Source organism: Megascapheus bottae, chromosome 3, assembly GCF_031878675.1.
Source record: "Megascapheus bottae isolate mThoBot1 chromosome 3, mThoBot2.hap1, whole genome shotgun sequence".
Taxonomy (NCBI): domain Eukaryota; kingdom Metazoa; phylum Chordata; class Mammalia; order Rodentia; family Geomyidae; genus Megascapheus; species Megascapheus bottae.
Genome location: NC_143511.1, coordinates 76,633,006 through 76,645,486, shown reverse-complemented (window position 1 = coordinate 76,645,486; position 12,481 = coordinate 76,633,006).

The following is a 12,481-nucleotide window of genomic DNA, read 5'->3' as shown; positions in this document are numbered from 1 at the left end:
ATGCATGGCTGAGGAAGTTATAGTCTGGGGGTGAGGGCAGGGAACATAAGAGAAACAGAAAAGAAAAGCCAAGAGGCTTAGAGAGGAAGCCTTGAACCTTGAAGTATGAAAAGAGACTCACATAATACAGGAAAATCACAAACCAGAGGGGCATATAACACAAATATTTTTTTTAAAGGATGTGGGCTCTAAGGGAAGAGCAAATGGAAATAACTTAAACATATGTAAGAAGGAATGTGGGTTGAGGAAACAGTTGTTGTTCAGGAAGGAACCTGGGATAAATGGCCAACACTTATCCATCAGAGCTAGGGCTTACATTCAGCTTTGCCAGCAGTCTCATGTGGTCAGCATATTTGGACCTCCACTCCACATCCACAAGGATATCTTAAATAAGGTCTCACCTCCCACAGTGCTAGAGTTCAGATGAGACTGGTATTGTGTTTACATCAGACCTACTTGTTTTACCCCATGGCCATTGGAACTGATTGACTGTACACCAGTTACTGGATCAGAGTGACACCATTTGGAAATGCTACTTAGGGTATTGACTTAAGTTGGACTTCTATCACTAGGATGCAGCACCTCATAAAAGCAACCTGAGGGAGGAGGCTTGCTTTCTGACTCATGATTTGAAATGTTTCAGTCCATCATGACTCTGACAGAGAAGGCATGATAAAACAAAACAGGCAGCAGGAAAGGGGGAGGGAGGGAGACAAGAGAGAGAAGGAAGAAAGGGAGGGTAAAGAAGGAATGAAGGGAAGAAGGGAGAGGGAGGAAGGACAAGGGAGAAGGAAGAAGAGAGAAAGGGGGAGAAAGAAGGGAGGGAAGGGAAGAGGAGGAGAGAAAGAAGGACAAGGTGAGAGAAAGAGGAAAGGAAGGAGGACAGAGAGGAAGAATAAGGTGGGGAGAGAGGGAGGGAAGACTAGGGAAAGAGGGAAAGGGAGAGAGAGGGAAAAGTATACCTGTTTGGGGGACCTTTCTTGCTTTGTTTTGTTTTTTTCCTCCTTTAATTCCATCCAGCCCCCAGTAGCGCTGCTGTCCACATTCTGAGTAAGTTTTGCCACTTCATTCAATCCTTTCTTGGAGACACACTGGGGTGGGGGGTGGGTGGAGCCAGGAGTGGGGAGGACAGCACTTGCTAATCTCCTAGTTGCTTCTCAGTCCAACCAAGTTGCCAATCACAATTAACCACCACAACACTCCGATGTTAAAAACACAACAAAAGACGATGTCAGATGTTAAACTATAACATAACAAGTGATTGGCAGGGCACTGAAAATACAGACATCACTTCATAAGCACTAGCTTTCATGATTATACTTAGCCGAGAAACTGGATACAGAGGAGGGATGTGATTTCATGTGACCAGGAAGAGAGATTTCAAAAGTCAGAAGAAGGGATGCTGTAATTCCTAAACATTTGGCTATTGAAAGCTGATTGTATGTATGATTTCCCTCCAATCCTATTATCTCTGACATCAGGTGGCTATCTCAAAATTAACCCTCGTGGAAGTTTCCATCATAAAATTTGGTAAACATTACCAAAGCTTACTATTCTCTCTTTCTTATTTCAGCAAAGCCAGTTTTCAAACATTTACCAGCATAGCCATGGACATACAAAACTGGCATAAGAAAAATGTATACTCTCAGTTCTGCAATGAGAAAGGTTAAATTATATTTTTAAATATATTTAGTTTTCTACCAAACATACATACATACACACCACACACACACACACACACACACACACACACACACACACACTCTTACATAAATAAGATTACTTTTTTCTTGCAATTGGAAAAAGGACTTATGAGGAATTAGGTATCAAATCATTTGGGGAAAAAAGTTATTGGAAAAATGGCAATGGAGCCACTGTCTATACTAATTGGACAAGATATTTCAGACACACATGCTTAAAACTTTGAAGCATAGGAGAGCACTTGTGAGAGTAATTTCTGGAGGGTGTCAGGGTTTAAATTTTGCCTTTCCAACTTACTATGATCTTAGGCCAATTAATTAACTTCTCTGCTGCAATTTCATCTGTAAAATGAGAGTAATAGCAATGTTTCTCTGAGGAAATCAGTAGAACTCAGTGAAGCAATGCAGGTCAAACGATTTTCCCAGGGCCTGGTACACAAAGATTATTCCCTACATGCTGGCATCCTTAACTACACTGAGGTATCAACTGGACCAGGGGAATTAGTACAAGCATGAATAAGGATGACAAAAGAGTTCCAGAAATAAAAAAAAAAAATTAAAAAAAAAAAAAGAGTTCCAGAAGTCAATGCCCCTTCTTTGAGTTTCCTAAGATATGCTGGAATAATTGATCACACAATGTAGAGGACACAACTCAGTTTTGAAAAGAAGACATCTGAAATTATAGTACAAAGACCTCCATTTTTCTTCCAGCAGAATAAGGTAAATGAGGTTTGTAAATGCTTCCCAAGAATCAGCAAGTCACTCTGGAAGATTCAAAAGGTTTATACTTTATTATTAAATTGGTTTAAAGCTTTGCAATAATATCTTTGGGGCGGGGGGGGGGGGGGGCTGGGGAAGAGGCTTGAACTCAGGATCCCAAGCTCTCACATAGCTTTTTTTACTCAAGGATGAAGCTCTACCATTGAACTCTATCTCCACTTCCAGATTTTTACTCACTAATTGGACAGGAGTATCTTGGATTTGTATTCCTGGTTGACTTTCAACCATGATCCTCAAATCTCAGCTTCTTTTTTTTTTTTTTTGCCAGTCCTGGGCTTGAGCTTAGCGCCTGAGCACTGTCCTTGGATTTTCTCAAGGCTAGAGCTCTACCACTTGAGCCTCAGCACCACTTCAGGCTTTTTCTATATATGTGGTACCAAGGAATCAAACCCGGGTCTTTGTGCCTGCTAGGCAAGCACTTTAACCACTAGGCCAAACTCCCGGCCCCAAATCTCAGCTTCTTGAATAGCTAGAATTTCAGGCATGAGCCTGGCAAGAACTTCTTTTTCAGACTTTGGAATTTCATGATCAGAAGTTCATCTGAAGTGAGAGGTAGTATGAGATTCACTGAGATTCCCATTCTTCTTTTCCAGTACTGCAAAGGAGCATACAGGGACTTCCACCTGTCCCCTTATCACAGAAAAGGTTTCTCCCCTTCAATAACTTCTGGTCTAAATCACATCTGTCTTTCTTCTGGTGTTCGTGTAAAATCCAGCTAGAGAAATGACAAAGCTAAGCATTTGTTAGGGACTAAAAAGAAAATTAAAAGTTGTGTGCTTTGGATAATTTCATGCAGAAAGGCCTCCTTGTCTTTTCTTCTTGAGGCCTTTGTTTCAGTTCCAATTCCTTTCTCTCTGGAGCACTCTACCAATAGGCCAAACTCCAGGCCCTGTACCTGAACTTTTTGTTCAAGGCTAGAACTCTACCACTTGAACCACAACTTCACTTTCTGGCATTTTGGTCATTAACTGGACCATGTTAGCTTTGAATTGCAATCTTCTACAGTCCTTGTCTGTGCCATTATCTTGATGTGTTTCCTCTTTGTTTTAGTCTAGTACTTTCAGTATTTCAGCTCTTTAAGATATTTGACCTACTTGAGTTCACCTTTTTACATGGAGTGAGAGATGAAGGTCAAGCTTCAGTCTTCTGAATTTGATTATCTAGTTCTTCCAGAACCATCTGTTAAGCTGACCTTTCTCTAATACATATATTTTGGGCACTTTGTTGAGGCCTGGCTAGCTGTAGATACAGTTTATTTTCCTGTTCCTATTCTCTCCATTGGCCTATGTATCCAGGTAAATCTCATTTCTGATCCTGTCCATACCTAGCCAACTTGCTGGCATGACAGAATATCTGAGCCAGTTCCCTTATAAAGAAAAAAGTTGGGGGGGGCGTTGTTTTGGCTCACAGTTTCACTAGTTCCCAATTCAAGGTTGAATGGCCTCACAGGTTTCAGCCCCTCTGAAAGACAGCACATGGTGGCAGAAGGGTATGGTAGAGCAGTCTACTTAACAGATGAGCTAGGAAGCAAGAGAAGAGGAAGGGACCAGAATCATTCAGTCCTTTTCATGAGCGCAAAGCCTCATTGTCCTAACTTACACTTCCTAAGCCCACCTCAGAAATGTCCTACCATTTCCCAATAGGGCCATTCTGGAGACCTGTTAATCAACCAGTGGTCTTTGAAGGGGATATTCACTAACCACTGCAGCACTGGGACAAAGAGATTCACCTCAGGAGACAAGTCCCCCTGGATCTGGCCTCAAATTCCTGCTAGAAAGCTGTGGCTGTTTTCCAGTGTTTGCTATCTTTATCTCACCCAAACTCTTATTATTGGGATACTTTTAATAAATAGGTTTCACAGTGAAATGCTTCTTGTATAACAAGATGCTATCTTTAATCACTGTGATTATTTATTTTATCCCAAGATAATTCAGAGGCAGTATCTAAATGATCCTCATTTTACAGGCAAGAGAACAGAGAGGCAAAGTAACCTGCCTTGGATTCAAAATTCTGATGTGAAACACATATATATTATATAATATATATATAATACATACAAATATACATGGTAGACCTGTCATCCACCCAACTTTAAATTGCCATTGTTTTGTTAATATCACCCTAAAAGTCACCCCTAATGTTTACATGAATGTCTTATTTTTCTGAACCCCAATCCTTCAAGTAAAGTGAGCATCATGGAGTCAGAAGAGATCTGACTCAGATCTAGGCCATTCATTCTGCTCACTATCCCATAACTCAAGGCAGAACAGCTGCCTACCGGAGGAAGGCAAAGACCAGCCTGGGTCTGATATACTTGTGTGGCAGTCCTACAGAATTCCCTGAGTATTTCATTTTATGAGGATTCATGCTGTCTCTGCAGATGATGAAATGAGATGTCTTCTCTCTCTCTCTCTCTCTCTCTCTCTCTCTCTCTCTCTCTCTCTCTCTCTCTCTCTCTCTCTCTCTCTCTCTTGTTTGAACCTTATTACCTATGTACCTGGTGCACAGCTTTATGTTGAATGAATAACTTCTGTTGTTGGCTTCATAGCTGCTGATTTCTAGGTGATGTGTTCTACTTAACAGGACTGTGCACTCTGGGGGAAGTAGAACAGCTCTGTCATGACTCTTTGACTCCTTGTGGAAGGAGAAGTTACATCAACTATTGCAAAACTCCCCATACTTTTGCGGCCAGCGTGATGTTCGTGTTACAATGGAACTTCTGTAGTTCTGATGTAACTTTCTGAGATATTTACATATTTCTTGAAAGAATGGTGTCAGTCCAATTCCCAGAAAGTAGTCAAAATATATGAAGAGAAAAAAAGACAACAAATCATATTACTTTAAATCATACTTGAAACTTCCTCTGTGTCAAAACCCTCAAGAACATAGGCCTACTCCACCCTTGGCCCCCATAAACTCCTGCACTTTGTGATAAGAAATTACCTTCTGTAACTGTTTGTCCAATCTCATAACAGAAGCTCATCAAAATGGCATTTTTTGAGTGAATGTTTAACACTTTGCTGAGAACTTTATCAAAACAGTCATTTAATATATTACTCTTAGCTTGTAGCACACAAATTGTGATAAATGTCTTTTCCAGGGTCAGATTATATCAATTAAATATTGACATCCACAGAATTAATTCTTTCAAGTATATAGCATCTCTTTTCCTCCCACCCTGTACTACAGACACACAGGTTCTTGGATGCTATTTCTCAAATTTTTAAAAAATTATTATTAACATTGTTCTTTAGGCTAAGAATTCCCTTCTCTCTAACGTAGCTCACCTGCACAACTATTCTCTTCATTTATGTAGCTGTAATAGAACCTTACCAGCAAAATTTATCTTTGCAATGTGTGTGTGTATGTGTGTGTGTGTTTGCGTGCACACGCTTATATGTTAACCCATCTTTACCAACATAAACTGGGTACCATCACATAGAGGACTCCAATTTTTCTGTCATGAATCTCTGCCTTTTAACCAGTCTTGTGGTATGTTCTTATCAATGAAATGGATTCTCCAAAACTATTTGTTGTTACAGCAAGGGAAATGAAGAAAACATTCCAAGAGGGGAAAAATAGAGGAAAAACATTTTACACCAATGAACTAAACTGCTTGCAAACCAAAGAGGTAGACAATGACTACACCAGTGTCATAGCTGAGGAAATCAAAATGGAAACTGCTGCAAGACTTGGAGTTGGATACAGTTGTGTTTGATTCCTAATTCTTTCAGCACATTCAAGAAAGGAAAGACACATTGGTTGCCATAAGGGCTTACAGGTAGAAAGGAAAGGACAAAAGCAAAGAGAGAAGAGAAAGAGCTGCACATCGAGATAGTTCATGGCAGAGGCAGGAAACAACCAAATCAAAGCACAACCATGATAACAATAGAAACATAACTATGATAACAATAGAAACACAACTAAGCAAGAAGCAACCCATTTTCCAATAAGAAAGGGCAGAGAAGGGAGATAGTGGTGAGAGAAGAGCACAGGTTAAAATGATGACATATTATAGAGCTTCATATGATTGGAAAAAAATTTCTTCTAAACTCTTTTGGAAGCCTGCACATGGCGAAAGGAAGAAACTGGCAGCAGCTTGCAGCATGCAATGGAACAGGGACTTAGAAACAGAGTCCCTATTTGCATAAGGAAGTAGCTTGACTTCATTGATTCAGAATGAAAATGCTCCTGAGATAGAGCAGCCTGGCCTCTGTGGGCAACTTCCTTAGCTGTTTGTGGTGTCATGTGAACAAGCATGGCAAGCAGTCCCAGGGTGATATGAGGGTGGGTATGAGAGATAACTAGAGGTGGCATTTTTAAGAACAAAAGCAGGGAGGAAGAATCTGCCAGAGGTCTCTGCTATTACCAATCTCCAATTGGGAAACTTATGCTCAGAGTTTACTGTGAGTTGATGAGAACTCACAGGTGGTAAGAGGCACCAGAAGGTAGCAGGGCTTCTACAATGAGAATCACCGGCCCTTGTGAGATATTACTTTAAATGTCAAGTTGTGGGAAATACGAATAATTGCAAGCATTATTCCAAGTGGGCTAACTGTATTTTTTTCCTTATCAGTATTGAAAATGGCCAAGTATACAAATTGCTCTATTGTAGGACAAAATTATTGTTTAAAAGGGCAGGTAAGATTAATTTAAAAGCTTTAAAAATATATCTATAATGAAGATTGAAGCTTTTTGGAAGATTTTACATTGGACAGAAGAGAGACAGCCTTCTTTAAAGGGTTGGTTTTGTTGTTTTTTTTTTTAAATCTCAGTCTGATGATAATTCCTTGTATTTTTGGAGCAACCTTAATTTTGTTTATATCCCCTGTCTCATTTGATTATGAGACCTGGCCCAGAATAATCCCCTTCTAATACATTCAGGAATGGACATCATGGGAGGAAGAGATGCAGAGACTTGTGTTGTTTGTCAAACACAAGTTTGATGGCTCTGGTTCACCAGGTAAATTCTTCAACTCTTATTTCCAGGAAACTTACTGCCAAGCTGAGCTGAATTCTTTAAAAAAAATAGGGAAAATGGGAAAATTACAAATACATGGATAACACACTGCTTGATTAATGGGGCTGCCATTTTCCCACAGTAACCTGAGATTTAAAATCTTAAACACATGTGCAGTATACTGGCTACATCTCATAATGGAGTTGTTCTTCTACATATAGAATAGAATTGCTGGAGAGAACATTTACTACAATTCTGGTGTCTGTACTAAAAGAAATAAAACAGAACAGGTAAGCACACTAGACCTTACCTGACCCTTAAGGATCACTTAATTCATCACTTTCCATGTTGTGTTTTTGTTGTTCAGTTTCTCTCCTGGTATCTTTAAACATGGTTCCATATCTATATTTTTATATTTTAATTTATTGTGTTCTCTATTTTCCTTTTATCTTAATAGGCCCAACTCTGTCAACCTATTTTTAAAGAGATAATCAATTACTCACAATTCACACAACATAAAATAACATAAGGAGATATTTCCTTTAAAATAAACACCTATAACCATTAAAAGAAACCCAGAAAGGCATCCCATTTACCAACCCACCACAATCTGGAAAATAGTTATCACTTTTCCATATCACATTTTGCAAACAAGATCCTTGATGGAGATGTCTAGGGAAACATCTGTACCACAAACCCCACAGCCTCCATTTCTGTTCTCTACAATCATCTCAAAAATTAATATTCAAGTAAGTGGTGGGCATGTTCCCATTCCTTGCACTTAATGGGTTTGGGCCCTCAGGCCGGGGTCATGAACAAAACACAGCTAACACAGCCAATGATGATGCGGGAAAATGACCCAGAAGGACACAGTAGTGACAGTGAGAGCAGAGCACAGCACCAGCACGAGATTCATCCCTGCCATGAATTTCAAAAATATCTTCAGAAAGCAAGGTTCCGCAGCAACCATTTCCCACAGGGGAGACAGTTTCTCCCTGGGTTATAGTCTTGAAGGCCAACACTGCTGAATTTTAACCACTAGGGCTCACAACCCAGTGTAATGAAAAAAGGGTTCCTGGAAAGATAGATAATTATCTAGCAAGTCCGTATAGTCTACAACAAATTCCAAAGAATCTTTCCATCTTCAGTTAGTTGAATACTCAGGATGCAGATGGAGCTACTTTGCACTTTGATTTATTTTGAAATAAAAAAAAGAATAATAAGATTAACGACAGATATGCCTCATAATTCAGGTTAAATCGTGGCGTTTTTTTTTTCCTGGTATAAATTCATGCTGCATCTCAGCTACCAAGGGGCAGGAAGAAAGGAACCTAGTAAAATACCAGGTAGGAACTAACTAGTAGAGCCAAATAATTGTCAGATTATTGTAAGTAATTTGACAGAAGACACCTAGTACAAACAGAAAAGACTTAACCTAATGAGTCTGATCTGGTATGACTGAGAAGAATCAATTGCACAATGCAAAGGAAAGTGAAATTATCTCATTACTAGGTTATTTTTTTAACAGAACAAGAATGATCACATGCTCCATCTTGCCAACTTCCCCTTGGCTTTCAATAATCTTAAAAAAACTAAATCTCAAGGGAAAAAAATCAGTAACTATACTGTACATGGTGTGTTATGCTTCATTATTTTACTAAAACAGTCATCTCCAGATCTGTCTATGTATTCTCGGAGAATACTTTAAGATGTAGATTCCTGAAGCCAAAACTCTGACTGAGAATCATAATTTCTAAGAAGAAAAATCATAAATATAGATATGAGTAGGTAGGTAGACAGATACATACATGCATATACATGTACATATGCATATACATTCATATATGATTAGACAGAATAATTCTGGAGTAACAAATATGCCAAGGATTTGTTTGAAAGTCACTGTCTGGAGGATCTAGAAAACTTTATTTTCTTGACCTATTTCTATGCTCCATAGTTCTGTTGATAGGACCTCAACTGTAAACTGCCTAAGGTCCTTGGTGAAAACAGAATGTAAATAAAGGATGGAAGTGACAGAACAATTAAAACAAAGAGGGTGTAATCTACACTAAAGGAGCTTGATCTAACTTCAAGGTCTTGCTTGAAACCAAAAAGACTTGACTGATCTTTAAAGAAAAACTTTTAAGAAAAACTCCTAAGAAATGAAATAAAGACAGTTTTCTGTATTTTTGTAAGTTTATTTCCATGGTTTGCCTTCTAGGAGATCCCTTAAATGGAAAGTATTTGTTCTTGTCTGTGAAGGTCAGAAGATGTACAATAAGAATATATAAGTAAAGCTGAATTTCAAGAGGAAGATGGGTCACATAACAGCATCTCACAGTGAGGCACTGAGAAGATGGAGGTAAGGTTCTGGGAAGCCTGTGGGTAAGAGTCAGGTTAGGTTATTTAAAGTCAGTCCTGTCTTGCTTAGCTCATGGGATTTAGGGAATTGTTAGTGTAAGATGAGACCTCAAACTGACAACTGACTGACTTTGATTTAATTACATGGTGAGATAGGTTCGTAGGCACAAACAACACAATCCTTTCTTGAAACATGAGTTTAATTTTCAACAAAACATTTCTCACGTAAATACCATTTTGTTTCTCAATGCTTATTGGTATTCCCAGAACTGCTTGTAGCCTTTCAGAAATCCATTATTTTATAATTATAAACAAGATGATTAGGACAGGATGATTTGTGCCCCAAAGCACATTTACACTCAGAATTGTCACTTAGCATTGTCACAGGAGAGATTGTCTCCATGTCTTTAGAAATCAAGGAAAGTTACACATTCTGTCATTTAATCTTTCAGTTTCAAGACGGAATGGGAGCTTTTAACCTTGTCCAAATTATTTTCCCAGCACTCTGCTGTCTCTGTCTGGCCAAGTAGCCCAGAACACCCAGAAAACTGCATTGTGCCAGAACACAGACAGCCCTGGGAATCAGTCCAACTTAGATTCTGTGCCTTCCAATTGGACAATGTATCCTTTTCTTTCCATTTCCTTATTTATGGAATGGCAAATCTGCCAATACCAGCGCCAAAGGTTCATTTAAATTACATGAATCAGTCTGCAATTGGAATCTACAATTAGATGAATCCATCCACAAGTTAGAACAATCACAGATACGTGCTGAAAATTTAGCAAATGTTAGTAATGATTGTAGATTTCTAGTTAGCTGTATGAAAAAGAAAAGTTATTCATTGCCTTCAGGCATCCATTTCTTCATTGTTAAAATGAAGAGAGTGACCCCTATCTCACAGGGTAGAGGTCACACAGAGCAGAACTCCTGGTGAGCAGTGGATTTGGTTCTTTCTAATCAACCACTTACGTCACAGAGTTTATTAAAATGTTTGGTAATCTCGATGATGGCACCCGAGGATACAGGGTCTTATTCTAAATACCTCAAAAATCCTCAACTCTTGGAACCTCCTACATCACCTTTGGGCTTAATTACAAGTCTGTGGTACCTAGCAGAATGTCAGACCAACAAGTGAATGATGGAGAAAGACGAAAGCTAAGTATGATATTTAAAGAAAAGTCATCAAGTATAGTACAAGCAACTTTCCTGTTGTTAAAGAGGCTTCATTGCAGTATCTTTCACTGGATTTTCATAATCTCCTGAGTAGCTAGAATTCTAGGTATGAGCCACCAGTGTCCACCTTTTATAGACACTTGATCCTTTGATATAATGACACATCTCAAGAATTATTTTGCACATGTGATTACTGGTGAAAATTATTTTGCACATATGATCACCCTGTGAAAACCTAAAGGATCGTATTAATACCAAAACGTTATTCTTGGCCAGTTCATTTAGTTTTGATCTGGTAGTGCTCTTTGGCAACCTTCACATTCTTTACCTATAATCAAACAAGATTCTCTCTCTCTCTCTCTCTCTCTCTCTCTCTCTCTCTCTCTCTCTCTCTCTCTCTCTCTCTCTCTCATATATATATATGTGTGTGTGTGCGTGTGTGTCTGTGTCTGTGTCTGTGTCTGTGTGTGTGTCTGTGTGTGTGTGTATGTGTGTATAGATATACTTTTTCCACAGATACCAAATAATCCCTTGTGTTTCTTTAACTTTGCTTATGTCTAACTGCTACTCAATATTTTCCTTCCTTAAAGACAGGAGCAGACCACAATGAATGTTCCATGTTGGCTTCTGCTGCATATCCCCTTTGGTCCTGAACAACTGTTGCTTATCATTTCCCCCTCAAGGACTCGAGGCCACAAAGTACATTAGGGTATGGGAATTCACATTCAGTATTTGGCTGCTTTTGTTGGCATAGGGCATAGGCCTGCTATCTATTGATGGCGACACAGTAAAATCGTGGTCATGAAGAACCCAGGAGGCCATTATAGAGGGTTTATATTCTTTGGGATTGGGATTGAAAAAACAGGAATATATTTTGTATTATGGTTAGAGTACCAGGGGCTGTTTTTTAATTTTTTTATTTTTAATATAAAGGTGATATGCAGAAAGGTTACAGTTATTTAAGTCAGGTAAAGAATACATTTCTTTTTGTGAAATGTCATCCCTTCTCTGGTACTCTCCCAGTTTTTCACTCCTTTTCCCACCCAGAATTTGTATAGTTCATCTTTCAACATAGTAACCAGTGAGTATGGCTCCTGCATTTTTTTCACCCTTTGTCCCTCCATTTCTGTGCTCCTTTACCTAAACACCCACAGAAATGAGCAAATAAGACAAAACAAAGCAAGACAGAAACAACAACAAATGAAAAACATCTCTTGTTTCCATTTCCTGGAATTCATTTTGATAAATACTATTTTGTATGACCAACAACTAAGGGCAAATCTGAAGTGAAGCTAGTCCATAATTTTTTCTCAGTTTAGTATAATTGATCACTGAGGTATATTATTTTTAGTTTTATACGCCGAAGACCAAGTACAACCTCTTATAACATTAAAATAATACCCAATAAGGGAGTAGGGCCATTTCCTAGAGATGTAGAAATAGCAGGTAAGCCAAAGATAAGTTCCTGTCTAGTAGAAAGTTTGAAGGCATAGACTTTAACAGCAG